The 20,243-nt window shown below is 40.4% G+C and overlaps 1 protein-coding gene across 2 annotated transcripts in view; it reads right to left on the bottom strand.

Annotated features, from left to right (window-relative positions):
* Lrch1 (leucine rich repeats and calponin homology domain containing 1) overlaps positions 1-20,243 on the bottom strand; it is a 165,266-nt gene that overhangs the window by 110,711 nt on the left and 34,312 nt on the right. The gene's annotated exons all lie outside the window — the stretch shown is intronic.

The following is a 20,243-nucleotide window of genomic DNA, read 5'->3' as shown; positions in this document are numbered from 1 at the left end:
AGGATCGTTTGTTCTTTCTCAAAGGAGAATCTGGATGAATCGATCTAAAACTTAACTGCCTCAGAGAGATGACGTGGTCTATGTGTTTTAAAGAAAAGCTTAGGTCAGGATCAATGACATCTAAATCCCCTCTCCGCAGAAAGAGAATGAGAAAAGGATGTGGGAGATTCAGAGTTGATGCCCTGTGAGAGCCTTGCTCTGGCCAGGGCATACCGCTCCTTGAGAAGCAGCAGAAAGGCAGCACTCACACCAATTCCACCCACGGTGAGCTCCATTTTCAGATGTTCAGGCTCTAACACACAACAACAGTGTTGAAGGGGACCACCCAGAAGGGGCAAGATCCTTTTTTTAGAAAAGGATTTGAAAGGGAAGCTGAGACAAATGAAGTGACGCCCACACAGCTTGCCAGTGACTCAGGATGAGAACTAAACTCTCCAACCTAAAGTCTACACTTGTATCAACCCAGTACAATCCTCTGCCCACTCCCCCACCAATGCAAGCATCAACAGTACAGACAACTCTGCAGGCGAAGGTGTCAGGTGAGGGCCATGACACAGATTAGGGACAGAGGAAAAGTCATCTATTCATCTATCGGATGATGGTAGGAATTCAGGTTTTTTTGATAGCAAAGAAATTATTTTTATGGCGCTGTAACATAAAAACCTAGTTTATGTGGCCCTCTTTCTGTTTTTGGACCATTTACTTTCACATTTAATTTTAGAAGTTGGTCTTATGCCCAGGTAGACTCATCTAAGGAGAGAAAATACTCAGGGGCTTGCATTGTTCCAACTCACTGAAGAAAGCCATTTTTCCTTATCTGCAAAACTAAAACCCACTCCAGGATATTTTTTCTTTGCTTGATATACAACTTCTCCGCCAAATGCATTACCACACCATAATTCTCAGGCCCATGTTAACATTTCCAAGAAACAATGTTTCATGACTCCAGAAGCAAAACGTAAGGGAACTTTTCAAGCTATTAACAAATCATACCTAGGAAAGCTGCCTTACAGAAGGGGAACAACAGACAGGAAAGACAGAAAAGAAACAAGGGTCTACTCTGCATCCAAGGGTTTTTCTTTCCTAATACTCAAAGCATTAGCCTTTCTGGGAAAATTTTTCCAATTTCACTATACATAGAATACCATACTTGGGCATATCAGACTTGCCATCAGAAATACTTGGAGAAATACCCACTGGAAAACATCCAGTCTCGGGGACAAAAGTATTACTGAAATGCCAGTGCCTTTCATCAAAGTTCCTCTGAGAAAAGCAGATGCTAATTACCCTGACTTGAGTGTTACCTATGTCATCTATCACAAATATGTACAATCATTATGCCTGTCCATTAAAAACTTAAAAGTTTCCATGCGCTGGCGGATCAATGCCTGTAATCCTAGCTACTCAAGAGGCTGAGATCTGAAGATTGAGATTCAGAGCCAGCCCAGATAGGAAAGTGCCAAGAGACTATTATCTCCAATTAACCACACACACACACACACACACACACACACACAAACACACACACACACACAAAAGGTAGAGCTGTGACTCAAGTGGTAGAGCACTAGCCTTGAGCAGAAAAGTGCAGATACTGGGCCCAGGACTTGAATTCACACACACACACACACACACACACACACACACACATCTTTAAAGTCATTAAACAAATAAAGTCCCCCTTTAGTCTTTGGACACAATAATATGACAGAAGATCTCAATGTCCCTCATGATGAAATTCTTGATGAGGAAACAGAAGGAGGCTCAAAGGTGGGCCAGAAAAGAGCAAAGATACCAATTACATCTCATGCCACTTAGCCATGAAAGTATGTACTGAAGAATAACTCAAGAAGTGCTTGGATTCACTACTTTTCAATGAATTTACCCATATGGACAAGAAACTAGGGACAGCCATAAAAACCAGAGTAGCTTCACACTACATTTACAAGAAAAGGAGAGTGGTGAGGCCTGGTAGGTCAGTGATAAGTGGTTACCTAGCATGTACAAGCCCTACAATGGATCCTTAGCACTGCTAGGAAACAACAAACAAAAACCCGATAAAGAGGTGTGGCCATGCAATGAGGCTTCTGAGTCCAGATGTCAGACAGTAATTCTGAAATGGTTTCCTGCACTCTAATACAACTGCAACAGGATTTTCTGAGTCACCACCATCTCCTCCCAGGACAAAATGTTTTGATGGTGCACTATGATATACAATAGAGTAAGTCTTTCTTACATCATCACTCATCAAGAATGTCATAATACCCTTGATGTGAATCTGACAGCCCCTGGCAAAGAGAGTTAACTCAGTAACATACAAGGCTAGTGAAGCAAGGAGAATCCACTGTACTCATCTTCAGATGAAAAACAAAAAATGTCGACTTGAAATTATGATTCAAGATAAAACTAAATAAGATTAGGAAATATCATTTTACCAGTACAGAATGGATTTTACTAAGACTTTCTTTTAAAATGCTTCCTTATTTGTATTTTCTCTTCCCTCTAAAAACAATTTGGGTTATTTCATCATTTTGTCAGTGTATGCCAGTACTGGGGGCTGAATTCAGGACCTGGGCACTGTCCCTTAGATTTTTTTTGGGGGGGGGGGTCAGTCATGGGGCTTGAACTCTGAGCCAGGGTGCTGTCCCTGAGCTCTTCAGCTCAAGGCTACTGCTCCACCACTTTGAGTCACAGGGACACTTCCGGTTTTCTGTTGGTTAATTGGAGATAAGAATCTCTTGGCCTTTCCTGCCTAGGGTGGATCCTCAGATCTCAGCCTCCTGAGCAGCTAGGATTACAGCTGTGGGTCATTGGTACCTAGCTGTCCCTTAGCTTTTTACTTAAAGCTAGCTCTCTACCACATAAGCCACAGCTCCACTTCAGGCTTTTTTTGTGATTAAAAGTCTCACAGACTTCAAATGTAGATTCTCAGATCTAATCCTTCTGAGTAGCTGGGATCAAAAACGTGAGCTACTAGAGTCTGGTTTATTTCAACTTAGATAAGTTCAACATTTTGGTTTTTTGTTTGTTTTTTTTCCTGATGTGGATTTGTTTTCAGATGCTTATAACTTTAGTTTTATGATTGTGTTTACATAGGTAAAAGGACCCCAGGATTCAGTGATGACAAATAGTGCAGTGCTTCAAGAGGCATCACTGGGAGAGACAGGGGATGCGGTCGAGGTCACTTTGGGTTAATTAGCCTGGTGATCTAGTGTACAGCCTGAGGGTTATGGTTAATAGTACCTATGTACTTGCCAAGTCAATTTTATGTATTCTTTACACACACACACAAAGACAAAAGCAAAGAAAAATAAGTACATGAATTTGTAGGTAAGTTATTTGAATGCAGTAACCGTTTTGCAATGTATGTGTATCAAAACGTCATGTTGTACACCTTCAATACATAATGTTTAAGAATATGAAACACCCAGGAGGCATAATTTTAATGCCAAGAAATTTAAAAATTCATATCTAACCTGGATCACCTAAGTATGAGTAGAAATGCTGATAAAGCAAAACAACCTAGCATTTGTAATGCTGGGAAATGTCAGAACCATGTCACTCTAAAAGCCCAAGAGTGGATAGTAGGAATTTCAACGGCAGTAAGGGGCATGCCAGACATCTGTAATCATCTATGTATGTTGTATCTATTCTAATGGTCTCTGCTACAAGCTACAGAGAACCCATTTCAAAGTGACGTAAGCCAGGTTTTAAAACAAACCAAATGAACCAGAAACATTGGTAATAGAGCCCAGGCATATCCATGTTAAAGTTTCCTGCATGGTTCTAACAGACACAAGGTGTTGAGAAACCACAGCTCTGGCAAATCCTGCTTCAGTACTGAGGTTTTGGACTACTTTCCAGCCACACATGGAGAGTAGAAGAGGCCTAGGAGAAGCTGACAGAATAGTCAGTGGATAGTCAGAAGGGGAAATAGGCAACAACTGCCCATTAATAGAAAAAAGCAACATTTCAGGGACTTATGAAGAGTTTTAAAGGGAAATTGAAAACTTGTCAACATGTATTATGGTGATCTTAAATAGGAATGTGCAAAGTTCAGGTCTCTTAATATTGCCATTGGCTTTCAAGAAATTATACTTACTATTCTTGTATCTATATGTGTATATACTGAACCAAAACACTTACAGTTACTTAGTTGTTCTATGATTTTAGTAAGTTAAAACACACATGGGCTGGGAATGTGGCTTAGTGGTAGAGTGCTTGCCTAGCGTGCATGAAGGCCTGGGTTCGACTCCTCAGCATCACATAAACAGAAAAGGCCAGAAGTGGTGCTGTGGCTCAAGAGGTAGAGTGCTAGCCTTGAGCAAAAAGAAGCCAGGGACAGTGTTCAGGCCCTGAGTTCCAAGCCCTCAGAACTGGCCAAAAACAAACAAAACACACACACACACACACACACACACACACACACACACCCCACACACGTTCTCATGGGTCATACCTGTAATCCTAGTTACTCAGTTAACTGAGATCTGAGGATCTCAGTTCAAAGCCAACCTGAACAGGAAAGACTGTCTCTTATCTTGAAGTAACTACCAAAAAGCTGGAAGTGAAGCTATGGCTCAAATAGTAGAGTGCTAGCTAGCCTTGAGCAAAATGAAGCACAAGAACAGTATCCAGGCCCTGAATTCAAACTCTCGAACTGCCCCCTACCCCCAAAAAGGAGAAAGAATCTTCCCTAACTTTCAAAAAGTTTATATTTTGGGAGGGAGTGGTGGTAGTAGTGGATTGAACTCATCACCTCATGCTTACTCTACCTCTTGAGCCACACCTTTACCCCTTTTGCTTTTAGTTTCCTTTTCAGATAGGGTCTTGCACTTTTGCCTGGGTCATCCTTAGTCCTGCCTCAGCTCTCCAGTAGCTAGGACCACCATGCTTGGCCCTAAAGTTCACTTTCTAGTTGACTAAATGCATATATAACAAAATACTAAGATAATGTTATTTTAAAATTCTAAACAATGAGCTCTTTCTTTGACTGCATGTTCATAAAAATATACAGATGTTTTTCCTTGTACTCTTGTCACCAGTCTCATCAAAATGCAGCACATGCTTGTTTGCTGATAGTGGGCCATGAACTCAGGCCCTTACACTTGCTTGGTTTAGAGTGCTCATGAATGGCCCTCTACAACTTGAGTCATACCTCCAGGCCGACTTTTTTCTGGCTAACAGGAGGTAGAGACTAAGACTCTTCTGCCCGAGAGCAGTAATTTAAAGACCTAATAAAATGAAGTCTGAGCCTACTCAGTAAAACCATCACTCCTACCTCTAAAGTAAGTTGTGAAATTTAATGAGGATATCACAAAACAAAATGAGGCACAGAGGCCTACAGGTCTATGAGGTTGTGTGTAGCAGAAAAGAACTACTTATGCCTTCTCTGTGCAGTAATCCTGACCCGGCTTGAAACGATGGTGATGTGTTAAAGGACACAAACAGTCAGTAATTTGACTTTACAGACACTAAGAAATGTCTGGGAAAAAGCTGTTTGTCCCTGTGTTGCTCAGTTGTGTCCCCCAGCTCAGGAGATCACATTATGAGTATACATGAGATAAGCAAGTTCCACAAAGATGATTAAATGGGTTTGCCACTTTTGTACAGCCAAGGGCATATCCAATGCATAGTAATCTCCAGAAAAATCTTACACAATTTTATAAATATAAATTCACTTTCCAATTCCAGTGTTAAATACATAGAAAACAAAGACACTATCAGCAGGAACAGGAGAAACAACCTGCAAGTCTCTGAAACCAAAAGGAAAGCAACTCAAATGGTGTAAGCACAGGCCACCGTATCTACAGAGAGCTGATCACACAGCTACTGTTCTCCTCTGTCCTCTGACTAGTCCATGCAAAGACTTAGTCCAAGTCTTAGTCCAAAGACTTGGACTAAGTCTTTGCATGGACTAAGACAAAGAAACGTCCTCGGGACCCAAATTCTGGCAACCCTGGAAAGGCCTTTGTGACCTATAACTCCACCTCCACAAATCCCTAACCGACTCGATGGCACTATGGGGTCAAAGTACATCCACCACCAATTCCCAGCCTACCGCTGTGATCAAGATTGATCTGCCATTTTTAAACAATACACTAAGTCTCCAGGGGAGGGAAGTCATAGGGCCTATACTTCCACGGCCTTCTCCAGACTGGATTCTGCTTCACAACAGAACAATAATCATGAACAGGCACACTAAGAAGCAGATTTGTCTCCCCCCAGCTGACCTTCATCATGAGTGAAGAAACTGTGCCTCTCTGCAACTCCATCTTCCTGCCTTACTTGCCTGTACTCCTATGAAAGCTGTTCACCTTGTTAGGAGACAAGAAATAACAGTCATCTTCCCAAAGGTGTTCAAAGGCCTGAGAATTTATATTATGCGTTAAATGATACTAATGAAAATGTTCAACAAGCCAAATTATGTTCTAAATGTGTGTATGGAAATTGGATATTCTGAAAGCAGTGGGTCTGGAGGAGTTGATTATATTTGGAAGAAAATTCCTGAGACTAATACCAAAGGCCCAGAGTTTTGGTATCAACTCCAGGAAGGTGATTTCTGGGTCTTCCTTTAGCTCTCTGCATCCTTTCAAGGTCAGCTCTGGAACAGTATCTACACACTGGAATCACACTGGCATTTCTCTTCAACATATCTTTTCAGCACTGTGTGTGTGTGTGTGTGTGTGTGTGTGTGTGTGTGTGTGTGTGTGTGTGTGTGTGTTGATGCACAATGCATGGAGCAAAATCTTGATTTGGTCCCTTGAGACAGAAATACAAACATCTCTAGCACATGTGTGGACCTACACATTATAAATTTCTGGGGGCGTTTATGGCCCAATAAGAAAAAAGGGAAAATAAATTTCTGATGCACACCATATTAGTTCCTAGTGATGCTGTAATAAATAATTACCAGCTCTGTGGCTGAAACATCCATTAGTATCTGACAATTCTAGAGATAAGAAGTCAAAAGTGGTCTGACTAAACCAAAACCAGGCAGCAGGAAATACTCTATTCCCTTGGGTGGCTCAGCTCTTGCCTTTCCTGCCTTCTAGAGCTCCTGAGCTGGTGACATTGTGTTCCTTGAACTTCTGTTCCCATCCATTCCCATGTCTCCTGTGACTGACCCTCCCACTCAATTTTATAAGAACCTATGTAATTACACTAGGATCGTTGGAAAAGACAGTCCCACCATTTCAAGATCCTCACAGGCACCTGCAAAATTTTTTCACCTACTCACAAATTCCAGGGATCATTATCTGGACATTTTTGGCAGATGAGTGGTTTTTATTCAATTGATCCTGGTAATAATGCTTTCCATTAACACCCTTGATAGGTTGAGTTCTTTTCACCCAAATTATTTCACTTTTTCTTAGAGGCAAGAATAGGTTGCAATCCTTTTTTTTTTTTTTTATTCAATATTTTTCAATGTGTGACCTCAGTGTCCTTTCCTCGGCCTCACTGACTCTATCTCTAAACCTCACTGATCACACAAATGCTGCTAAGACCTATCTGACATAGTCTTTTAGCATATATTAGCATGTATCACACACACACAGCAGTCTCTTATATTCCTGGAGTCACACAGCAGACGGTCTTCAATTGTCCAGACAAATCTGAGCTCCAGCAGGAAGCAATAGTGGCAAAGGCAAGCCACCTCAGATGCCACTCACCCAACAATGTTTCCATCTGGATTGGACACTAGAGAATGCATAGGGAGAGAGATAGAAGGGAGGAAAAAAAGGACCATGGCTTGAAGAGAGTCACACAAAGGAAATCCGAAAGGTGATAATACCATGATAAAAGTACAAAAAAGTCTTTCAGAGTTGAGCTGAAGGAGGTGGCCACATCGTATCATGGCAGAAGTGGCATTTATGCTTCACTGAAACACAAAGAGAATTCTGCTACAGAACCTTTCCAATGAAAAGACAGAAAATAAGGCCCAGGGCACCAAAAAAAGTGCTTCAGATTGTACTCACTCGTTACTTATCTGCAAATAAAGTAGCACTACTAATTATGAAAATATCTAATGTCAGTTTTTGAAGCCCAAAATTAACAGAATGCAAGAAAACAAGCTAAAAATCTATCCCAGAGCCCACCTCCTCATAAAGGAACACCCTTTCTCTCTGACATCTATGTATAAAAATATACACAAAATATACACCTTCCATCATGTTTGAGAAGGTACTTTCTTGGTTTGCCACAAAATTAAACGCAGCCAAGTAAGCCAGAGAGAGTGTCCTGTTTCCTTAGATCTGTGGTTGTCTAGTTGTTCACCAAAAATACAGACAAACTGAAAGTTAAAACGGTTTCCATCTACCCTGCGATGGAGAATCCATCAGCTGAGCTACATCCTTACCTCTTATACCCCCATCCCACAGTCTCCCTGCCCTTTGCCACCCACAGATAACAACGAAAAGCTTCTCTACACCAGCCTGCTGACATTACTCACACAAGCCAATCCAGGGCTGTTTCTCTGCCCTGCTAGTTCCTCCCAAGCAAATCCCATCCCAGGCTCTGACCCAGGTTTTCCCCTTGCTTGCTTCTGCCTCCTGAACAAAAACTCTTACTTCCCCCAAGTAGCCCTGAATTGTTGTGCCCCCTTCTTTGGGAAATCAAAGTAAACACAATCTCTCAGTGGTATTGACCTCTGTGGAACTGCTCACTCATGCCACAAATGAAAAGCCTGTGGGTACAAATGAGGCAGAGGAAAGAAAGCAATACTGTCAGGCCTCATCTCTGAAAGCAGCAAAAAGTGACAACTTAAAATGAGGAATGAGACCAAAAAGTTATAAAAAAATCAATTCATACTAGAAGCTTTGGCATGCAGGAATCTGATTCTAACCACTAGCCAAAAGTTCTATAAGCAAAGAACATCCAGGAATTAAAGCAGAGACAACAAGCAGTAGTCACAAAACAGGGATGATAACAGCAAAACTGAGAAAAAGCCATGCAATCAAGTCTACTATGTAGTCAAGATTTGTAAAGATAAATCACTGTAGAACAACATTCAGGGACTGAGAGCATAGCTCTGTGTTAAGGAGTGTGGATAACTTCTCCCCTCTCTCTCCCCACAAAAAAGCAACTCTCATCAAAAAGCTGTTAAGATTACAGTCGGGACACTTCAAAGGATCCTTCAGTTGTCTGAAAAGTTAAATGCCACTGGACTGTTTTTCCTTAACACCTGGGGCAGAGCTCTGCTCTGGAATCAGGCAAAACAGGTCTTGTTCCTGGCTTCATCGTAACTGACAGTATCTGAGGAAGAACCTCCCTTTCCTCTGAGGAAAAATAGTACACCAGACCCTATCTGAGATTGCTTCCAGGCTCTGAGAAACATCAGTATTGAATCTACAACATAAATTTCAATCACATAGCCATGACTACATACTACAGGTTTCTTTGTTCCTTAAAACCAGAATTACAATATTTTCAGACAGCAAGGAAAGTGGGAGACAGACAGACAAGAAGGCAGGCAGGCAGGCAGAAAGATAATCCAAAAGTCAAACTATTCAAATCTTTCCTTATTAAGAAACTTATCTAATGAGAGCTGGAAATGTGGCTTAGCAGTAGAGTGCTTGCCTAGCATACATGAAGCCCTGGGTTTGATGCCTCAGTACCACATAAAGAGAAAAAGCCAGAAGTGACGCTATGGCTCAAGTGGTAGAGTGCTAGCCTTGAACAAAAGAAGCTCAGGGACAGTGTCTAGGCCCTGAGTTCAAGTCCCAGGACTGGTAAAAAAAAAAAAAAAGAAAAAGAAAGAAGCTTATCTCATGAAAAAAACAAAACAAAACAAACCAACAAAAATAAAAACCACTCACCCTCCCCAGATGAGGATGTAGGGGAATACCAGTCAAGAACATCCAACAAAAATATTTACAGACACATGACCAGAAAACACATGCTTATGATTAATTTTTAAAAAGAGAAGACAAGGGGAGGAGGACTAAGAAAGAGAAGGGCAAGAAAAGACACTCCTTCATCTTAGCTCATGCTCCGATGGTAGCATGTGAACAGAAAATACACCACAAGTTTGTAAACGCTCTTGCAGGACACAAGAATGTTTTCAAAGTGGATACGAAGGGATAAAAGGCACAAGGGCTTCTGTAAAATAAACACAGAAAGGAGCATGGAAAGAACACATTATTGTTCAAGAGTCAGGAAGCTTTGGAGCCCAGCCCAGGAAAACACTTTGAAACTTAAGGTGCACCCTTTCCAAGTCTTGATCTGTTTATAAAGGACTCAGAGATAATTCCAGACATGTGTGATTCCCTGTCAATCCAACTTTTCCTTAGAGAAAACATGTTTAAGCTCAGAAGAGTTAACAATTTAGAAAGGATCAGGAGAGATGGTTTCAACATACTTGGCCATGCTGCTGTACACTATGAAAGCAGAGATGTCTCTGTTGCCTCTCCCTCATGGGTCCATTTCTTGAAGAAGATGCACCATGACATAACTGCCTGTCACTCCCACCAATGTTTTCTCATCCATCTGGGCTTTTTCTCAATACTCCTCAGCTGATGCTGAGCATAGCCGAGAACATTCTGATGAAACCTATGCTCTCCTCAAAGTGAAAGGACTAGGCAAGCTGGTGGGATAACCTGGTCATGCACAGTAGCCACCTGGTGGCTTAGCACGAGGGTTGACAAGTCCCTAGATTGTGCTGTGATGAGGTAAACACAAAATTACTTCAGCCCTCAGTTCATTCAGTAGGTACCATTTTACAAATTCCCATCAAATTCTTCCAGTGTATCTCTAAAATAAGATGGATGAAAGGGGAAGCAAGCCTGGGAGGAAGCCAGGAGGTAAAAGCAGAAGACCAAAAAGACTGAAGTTTCGCTGCAGCTACAATTTCATACTAACTCAGTATCATGAGGGAAAAGGGCAGACAACTGAGAATTAAAATAACAGGATCAGTGAATAAGCTTTTCCAGAAGCCTGGCCCACTGTATCCCTTCATAAGTCAGATATCCTGTTGCTGTCAAACTATTACTGAGTGGCTGGAGTGGCTACAGGGAGAGGAGAGGGTCTGGAGATCCAGGAAGCAAGACCCTCCCTGCTACAAAAACCTACCTAACCATGATATCTCCCTTCTGGCCACACCCAGGGCCATCTCCACCACCCCTACAGCAGTCTGGGCTGCCAAAAATCATATTAAGTGAAGTAAGCCAGACCCAAAGAAACACAGACTCTATGGTTTCCCTCATTTGTAATCATTAGTATATGTCTAGGATAGTCCTAGCAGATGATCACAATAGTTATGTACATATGGCCATATACGATGATTCTAATCGAAATGAACTCCAAGATATGGAATCAAAACAAAGAAAGAAAGAAAATATAGGATGCCCAGTTCAATTTGAATTTCAGATAATTAACAAATACAGATGGCCCCTAACAGAATGGACAAACTCAAAGTTTTTCTACTTAAGTAAGATGGAAAAATGTACCCATACAACCTTTCTGTTTTTCACTCCCAAAGCAGTATTCAATAAACCACATGAAATATTCAATACTTAACCATAAAACAGGCTTTGTGTTGAATGGTTTTTTCCCCAAGTGTAGGCTAACCTAAGGTTTTCTGATCATTTTTTTATGTAAGCAAGGTGAAGCTAGGCTGTTAGAAAGGTTAAGTTTAGCAAACATATTTTAGACTGCTAATATTTTTTACAATAATACGCTTATCTGAGCACACCTAATGGTACTTGAAGGTGCATGTGTAACTTTCTTTTAGGTCACGTATGTCCCAAATATTGTGCAAGCTATCCTTTAAAAAAAAGTCAGTGCTTATATGAAACTCCAACTTAAATGCTATCTTGTATTTTCATTTGCTAATTTAAATGAGCAGGAGGAGGAGGAGGAGGAGGAAGAAAACTCTAGGCAAAGAACAATAGGTTGGGGAGGAGTCAACAATGATGACAAAAAATAAAATAAACATGTTCAACAAAAATAAAAAATGATTTTAAAAGAAAAATTTTCATGTCATTACACAAAGGGTTTATTATTATCTGAAATAATAATATCAAAGACACAACCTCTTCTCATGGCATTATGGATTTTATGAAGGTATACAAATAGAAAGGTAAAGGTAGGTTAAAAAGTATTTTTGGGGCTGGGGATATAGCCTAGTGGCAAGAGTGCCTGCCTCGGATACACGAGGCCCTAGGTTCGATTCCCCAGCACCACATATACAGAAAACGGCCAGAAGCGGCGCTGTGGCTCAAGAGGCAGAGTGCTAGCCTTGAGCGGGAAGAAGCCAGGGACAGTGCTCAGGCCCTGAGTCCAAGGCCCAGGACTGGCCAAAAAAAAAAAAAAAAAAAGTATTTTCGCCTGTGTATGCAGATACTGGGGCTCAAACTCAGGACCTCTCTGCTCTTTCTGCTCAATGCTGACATTCTACCACTTGAGCCACACCTCTACTTCTAGCTCTCTACTGGTAAACTGGAAATCAGAGTCTCATGGATTTGGCTTCCTTGGGCAGGTTTGAATCATAATCCTCATCTCTCAGCCTCCTGAGTATCTAGTATTACAGGTGTAAGCCACTGCCATCTGGCTAAAAAGTACTTTTTAACAGCAAATTTCAAACTTACTGAAGTCAATGTTTTCCACCACAATGCATTGCAGAGTATATGGTGCATATCATATATAAACTCCACTGATGGCACGCAGTGTTGGCATACAGACTCCCCAGCTCCAAGAGTTTGTTTCTTCATTTTCCATGTTTTCTAATTAGCATTAGTTATTCAAGGGAATTTTATTTGGACATGTCCACATGTCACTGTTTTTCCCTTCATTATTTGCTCTGGTGACACAAATAGATCCCTCCACAAATTCTTTTCTATTATCCACAGCACAACTCTTCAGCGTGAGCTCTGGGAATATAAACTTGGAAACTGGGCTGAGTTATGTAAGAAGGGTAGGGTAGCTAGAAGGAAAAAAAAATGTGGCTGGACTAATAGGAGATTTCAAGGAAGACTTGAGTCAAGGTCAGAAGGAGGAAACTGGATTAGTTCCCAGGACCTCAGACCCAAGTGTGGCTTTGTTATCCCTAGTGATCACACACACCCAATGCTCCAAACAGAGCCACGCCAAAAACTGTCATCTGGAGACTGTCTCCATCTCTCTTCTGTGCCTACAATGAGGATCACAGAAACCTCAAGGAGGAAAATAAAATCTTACAAGATGTAGGCAGGGAATGCAGACATTCCATTATAAAAAGCCAGCCAGTCATTCAGCAAGAAACAACTGTCTTGGAATTGGTTGCTTGGCCTATGAAGTACTGTATGCTTTATTCATAAACAACTCTCTGATTATGCAAATTTCCAGTCTAGCATTCAGATAAGATGTTACCAGCAGAAAGAAAAAAATGGGTACAGGTTGCATCTCTCCATTTTATTTTAAAGCATCAATCCCCTTTGACTAAAAAAATATATATATAGTGCCAAACATTCTGAGTGTCATTCACTGTGCTGAGAACTTTATTTATTCTCCTATTCAAGGTCCAACAGATTTTTATGAGGTTTTTTTTATCCTTATTTCTATTTAATATCATAGAAAACTGAGTCTGAAAAAAGTTAAGTGGCTTGTCTAAGGCCATAGTCGTCCTGACCCACCACAGGTTAACCAAAAAACACCTTCTCAGATGTAGTGACAGGGGTTCTGCTGGTAATCACAACACAGTCAATACATACAGGGCCTATTCCTAATTTAACTCACTTAAATTTTTGTGGCCTTCAGTTATACAATATGAATTTGAAAAAAACTGCTCAGGGTCTAGTGATATATGGTTGTATATACTTTTCCTGAGGCTTTGAGAAGTTAAGTGGCTTATTCAGATTCTGATCTTTCCACCTCCCATATGGTTAATATTCAACTATATAGTTGGACTTGTGATCTCTGATTTTACATAACAAATGTTGCAAAATGGAAGACTCAAGCCAAGTGTGGTGACACAAGCCTATAATCCCAGTAACTGGGGAGGCTGAGGTAGGAGGAACATGAGTTCAAGGCTAACCTAGACCTTAGAGCACAAATAGAGGCCTGACTACTGGGCTACATATTTAGACCTTTGGCTCAAAAAACAAAAGCAAAAACAAACAAAAAGATGTCATTTCAGTTTGCACACGCAACTATAAATCCTCAGCTTTGTAAATCAAGCTCTTAACTATCAACAAGAAAAAGAAAAAAAATAGGTGAAAACTCAGGCTCAGTAACAGAGGATCAAGAGTCAGACAGCCCTACTCATGCCTTGAGACACGCCTAGCTCATGTCCCTAAAATACACAGCACTGGTGACTGACCATCCTGGGAAGTTTGCCACTCTCTTCTCACTGCCCAAGCTACCTGGTTCTGTGAACAAAACCAAAAACATTTTAAAGGTGCTTTAAAAAAAATTAAGTAGTATACAAAGGAGTTTCAATTCTGTAAGTCAGGTTATGAGCATAATGGACCCATCCCTCTCCCTCATTTTTCCTCCTCACATCCCTAAAACAATCAAGTTTTATGACAACAGGGCTCAGTGAGTGTTAAAATGCATGAGGAGGGCTGGGAATGTGGCCTAGTGGCAAGAGTGCCTGCCTCCTACACATGAAGCTCTCAGTTCGATTCCCCAGCACCACATATATGGAAAACGGCCAGAAGGGGCACTGTGGCTCAGGTGGCAGAGTGCTAGCCTTGAACGGGAAGAAGCCAGGGATAGTGCCTCAGGCCCAGGACTGGCCCAAAATAAATAAATAAAATAAAATAAAATAAAATAAAATAAAATGCATGAGGAAGTAATTTGTGGGTTATGTGATTCTGTGACCAGTATTTTATGTAAACTAAATGTAAATGCAGGTCCTTAGCAATGACTGCACACAAATGCAACTAATAATCCGGGGGTGGGGGGGGCAGCAACTAATAATACTGAGGGGGGTGGAGGTGTTTAGACCAGTCAGGACATGACCGATATTCCTCCAGGAATTGATTTACCATCTTGATCTCAGTAATAAACTCAACTTTGGATACACACAACAAGGGCTATGACCCAAAGAGAAGCAAACAAAAGTATTTAAAAATAAATGCTGCCCTCAAAAGACTCACCATAGGGCTCTTGACCTCAAGTCTTGTCATTCCTAGCCTGAAGTAAGACAATTAGTGCAAAATACCTGAAAGATGTAGCTGAGTATATGGAAATATACACACACGCACACGCATATACACACACACTTATACACATACACAAAATCCAATTCTAAAAGACAAGATGTTCCATTTCCCAAAGACAGAACACACCATTTCACAAGGAGACTGATCTCTAAACACAACAGAAAAAATGACCACACACTCAACTGAGGAAAAAAATGTAATAACAGGATTATTTTCCTTAAAAGCACAAACACATCTACCAAATTAACTTTGAAATCTACTAAGCATTTCTTTAGGGTACGTAAAGCAAGTCCTTTTGTTTCAAAAATGGCCAAAGAGGTAACAAAGAGGAGAGGAAACACATTCCCTCTTTTCTTTCTCCTCTCTTCCACTGTCTATTCCATAATCAGTAACATTAAGTGTCCTTCTAGTCACTGCTTCACTCATCTAATAAAATAAAAATGAGTGCCTGCAACACTCCCCTTAGCTGTAAGGATGATGAAAGGTAAACTGGGACTACCTGATTTGTAGTTCATCAATATAACTTAAAAGTGAGAAATACCCAAGTATTTCTAAAATAAAACTCACTGATGGACAAAATTTCTGGTCAGGATATTGGAATAGTTTTTCAACAATGTTATTTAGTTAAGTATATCAGATAACTATGTAAAAATTTTAAAATATATGAAAAATCATAAAATCTCAAGTGTTAGAAGGATGTACAGGCATTGGAATCCTGTGTTCTATTGGTGGAAGGATAAACCCACGGAGCCGCTATGCAAAAACAATATATCAGTTCCTCAAAACATTAAAAGTGATTACCCTATGACCCAACAATTCCACTTATAGATATATGTAAAAATGATCGGAAAGCAAGAGCTCCAAAGGCTCTGTGCAGACTGGTGTTCATAGCATTAGTCACAACCACCTAAAAGATGAGCAAACCAAAGGTCCAATTAATAGAGGAAAAAATCCACAAAATAGCATCAAAATAAAAGGAGATATTATTTAACCTTCAATGGGAAGAAAATTCTAACCATGCTACCACATGGCTGAGCCTTGAAGATATTATGCCAAACTAAACAAACCCACCGCAAAAAGACAGTATAAATACTGTACATGCTCACTCCTACCAGATACCAGAAGTCGTCAAATTCATAGCAATAGAAAAGTAGAAAAGATGGATGCCAGGAATTGGCATAGGAGAAAATAGAGCATTGTGTTCAATGGGTAAGAGAGTTACAGTTTTGCAAGATGAGAAGAGTTATGGAGATCATGGTAAACAATGTGAACGTACTTACATCACTGGACACATCACTTAAAATGGTTACAGTGGTATAGTTTATATTTTCCCATAATTAAACACACCCCCACATGTAAATAGGTAAATGTATGTACCCATGGTTCTAGAGACAGAGAATAACTCTTCTTCCCACTCCCCAAAGGCTCTGTGGAAACCGAGCCCCAGGCCTGAGAGAAATTCATTTGTCCAACAGAACCCATCCTACAAAGTCTGCCTCTAATTCACTGTCTAACCAAATGGCCTCAACAAAACCAGTTCCTCAAAATACAGCACATAGCTGTTTTGTTTTTATCCTGTTTTGGTTTTGTCCTATTTGGGGCTTTGGGGGGAAAGAATAGTAAAACTACAAATAAAAAAAAAAAGGAGAGGGAGCACAGAAAAATAGACCACTGCTTCTTTTGAATTTGCCAATGCTAAAGTCTTTTTTGGAATATCATCCTGAAATTGAACTCTCTGAACCTACAGAATATCATCCATTCAAAAGCAAAGACTTCTCCACATCTGTAGTCCCCTCTGTCTCCCAGATAGTCAGGTTCCTCTGCTGTCTATTTTTATACCAACTGTACAGAGTTAGTGCATCCAGGGTACAGAAGAACTAGAGGAACTCAGCTCAGCACTGCACACAAGGGGCCATGTTTGCATATAAAGAAATAGCAGCATTTCTGGGGGAGTCAGTACAGTGTATACTGACTTACTTTGAAAATGATCAGAAACCGAAATGTAAGCTCTGTTCTTATTTTACTAAATTGAGGGTTTGGGACTCACATACCAACATCCACCCACATCTATAGTGATACATCAATGAGAAAGCAGTCTCAAGTTGGGTGACAGTGGCTTATGCCTTGTAATCCTAGCTACTCAAGAAGCTGAGATGTGAGGATTGCTGTTCAAAGCCAGCCTGGGCAAGAAAGTCCCTGAGATTCTTATCTCCAATAAAGTACACACACACAAAAAAAGGTGGAAGTAGAGCTATGGCTCAAGTGAGAGTGCCAGCCTTGAATGAAAAAGCTAAGGGAGGGTACCCAGGCCTTGAGTTCAAGGTCCAGTACGGGCACAAAAAACAATCAATCAATCAATAAATGAGTAGAAGGAGATGGATGCACTCAAAAATGTGTTCTGTTTGAGTTCTTATTTCAACAGCAGTGAAGATCAAACCCAGGGACTCATCTGCTAGGCAAGGCCCCTGCCACTGGGCCACATCTCCAGCTCAAGCAACCATTTTTAATCTTGTCTCCTCTCCTCTCTGTGACACTCAAAGGATTGGCATTGTTCTTAAAAACTTCTGGTGCTGGGAATATGGCCTAGAGGTAGAGTGCTTGCCTTGTATACATGAAGCCCTGGGTTTCATTCCTCACCACCACATAAACAGAAAAGGGTGAAAGTGGTGCTGTGGCTCAAGTGGTAGAGTGCTAGCCTTGAGCAAAAAGAAGCGAGGGACAGTGCTCAGGCCCTCAGCTTAAGGCCCAGTACTGGCAAAAAACAAAACCCTCTACATTTAATAAGTCTCTATAAACTGTTTATTTTTCAAAGCTTTTTGACATTATTACTCAAACAATTCTAAGTGATCCTGAAAGTTATGATTAATATGCTAAATCCTAACATCTGTTTGTCATTCTTTATTATTTTCCAAACTGCCCAACATCATCTCTTCCTTACAGAGATTATTCAAAAGAAAAAAAAAAGTTGGGCTGTGCCTTGGTTTGCATGTAGACAATTTCACTAGATACAAGTTGCCAGCAAAATTCTTTGTCTGAGTCAACTGGTCTGCACCTAGTGCCTTTCCTGATCTTTTTATTTCTTTGAGTATATTCCTGTCAGGCGTAAATGCTCCAGAAATGTGGAATTAGGACAGGAGAACTCACATTGAGTCATAAACTGGAACCCATCTTCTCTTCTGAGTTCCCAACTGAACACAAACCAAGTCTAAAATTACAACTAAAATAAAAGTAAGGGGAACTTGAAAGTGCATGTGTAACTTCGGCCCCAGCTGGATAGAGGAACAGATGTCAGTAACAAAGAGAGGTAAGCTACAGAGACAGTCTTAAATCCATCACAATCCCTAAACAAACAACAGACAGGAGCATAAAATGGCCTGGTGCTCACTTTCCTACCCCATCTGTGTGTGTGTCATGTAGGAAGACACAACGTGAAGAAAAGCTCAAAAAGATCATGGCTGCTGTCAGGGAGGAAGTTGCTGTGGTATGTGGTTCGGGCAACTAACATGCATGGTCTCATGAGAAGCACTAAAAGGGAAGCTACTGGCCCTTGGCATCCTCCCAACTTCTGGGCAGCAAAGTTCCTAAGACTATTATCTCCAATTAACAACCCAAAAGCTGGAAATGGCGCTGTAAGTCACGTGGTACAACACTAGCTTTGAGCACAAAAACTCAGGGACAGTATCAAGTCTTGAGTTCAAACCTCAGTACCAGCACAAATAATAACTAATAGATATAGTATATATTACATGTAAACTATTATTTGTACTGGTCTATATGTAGTGTATATACACATTATATATATACATATACATTTATATATATATGAGCTTGTCTCATTTCTCAAAGTGTAGGTTACATGTTTTTCCTTGCTACAAATATAATGAATTGAACTGGAAACCAAAGGTATCCAAGCTCAAGTTCTCTGGCATGCTTCATTTATTCGAAACATTGTTATTAGTTCTAAATAGCCTAATACCTTGATCTGATGGTGGCTTTTGTCAACTGCTCTCTGGCGTAAGGACTCATAAATTGGTTTGCCAAGTTAAAGAGCTCTCTGAAATCAGGACTCTCATCTTAATTGACTATGGGAACTGAGTTGTGGGAGGCCAGCCTTGAGTTCTAGCTGAATAAATGATACCTGAAAGTGAATGATGAAGGATAATGTTCTTGGGTACCAAGGGCACATGCAGAACAATAGTTTTTCTTCACATTTGGTCCAAGTATCCATCTCAATATGTTTTTTCATAAGGAAGCCATGAAGAAATCTGACCAGAATAATTTCTATTTCAACAAATCAGATATTAAGGTTTATCTTTGCAATTTGGAGGGGAAAAGGGATTTAATTCATTATAAAAATGACCAACCATATACGTGCTTACCAAGGGTTCCTAAAATAAATATTTTTCATACACAAGCGATGTTTTTATACTCTAAAATTATTTCCAGCATTTGGAATGGTGCCAAGGCAGTTCAGTAACTTTGCCATTTATAGCAAAGCTTAGGCTAAGTTAGTTGTAGAACAAACAGATTTATTTGCTAAGCACTTTAAGGCTGGTGAGCAAATCAAGATGTCCCCACAGGAAGAGACTCTGCCTGCTTGCAATTGAAAGTGAAACAGAAGCCATAGGAGTACATGAGTGTTCCCAGAGCACATATCAGAAACAAACAGAAAAATACAAAAAAAAAAAAAAAAAGGCTCCAGGCAATGGAAACCTAAGTTCAGAGAAGACAGATACAGCTCATTTCCTAAAAAAAAGGAATCAAAACCAAAAAACAAAAGAACATTCCTTGATAGGCAGACCTATCTTCTCACTTTCCTTAGGATGATAGGTCTAGACGTGACAGAAGCTGATTGTACTGAGTAAGAGTAGATGCTAGATGGCCATCCAGCATTTGAGATGTCTGCCAAACAAGCAATTTAGCAGTGGGCCCAGAAAATTCCTTTCCCCAACCCATTGAAGAACATGCTAGAGTTAGGTGCTCCTTTCTCACACCTAGCTACTCAGGAGGTTGAGATCTAAGGATCAAAGCTCAAAGCCAGCCCCAGTAAAATAAATCTAAGAGACTCTCGTCTCTAATTAATAAGCAAAAAGCTCAAAG

The sequence above is a fragment of the Perognathus longimembris genome, chromosome 3 (genome assembly GCF_023159225.1).
Source record: "Perognathus longimembris pacificus isolate PPM17 chromosome 3, ASM2315922v1, whole genome shotgun sequence".
Classification (NCBI taxonomy): Eukaryota; Metazoa; Chordata; class Mammalia; order Rodentia; family Heteromyidae; genus Perognathus; species Perognathus longimembris.
Note: the sequence above shows the minus strand (reverse complement) of the source record. Positions and strands in the feature narration are given on the sequence as shown.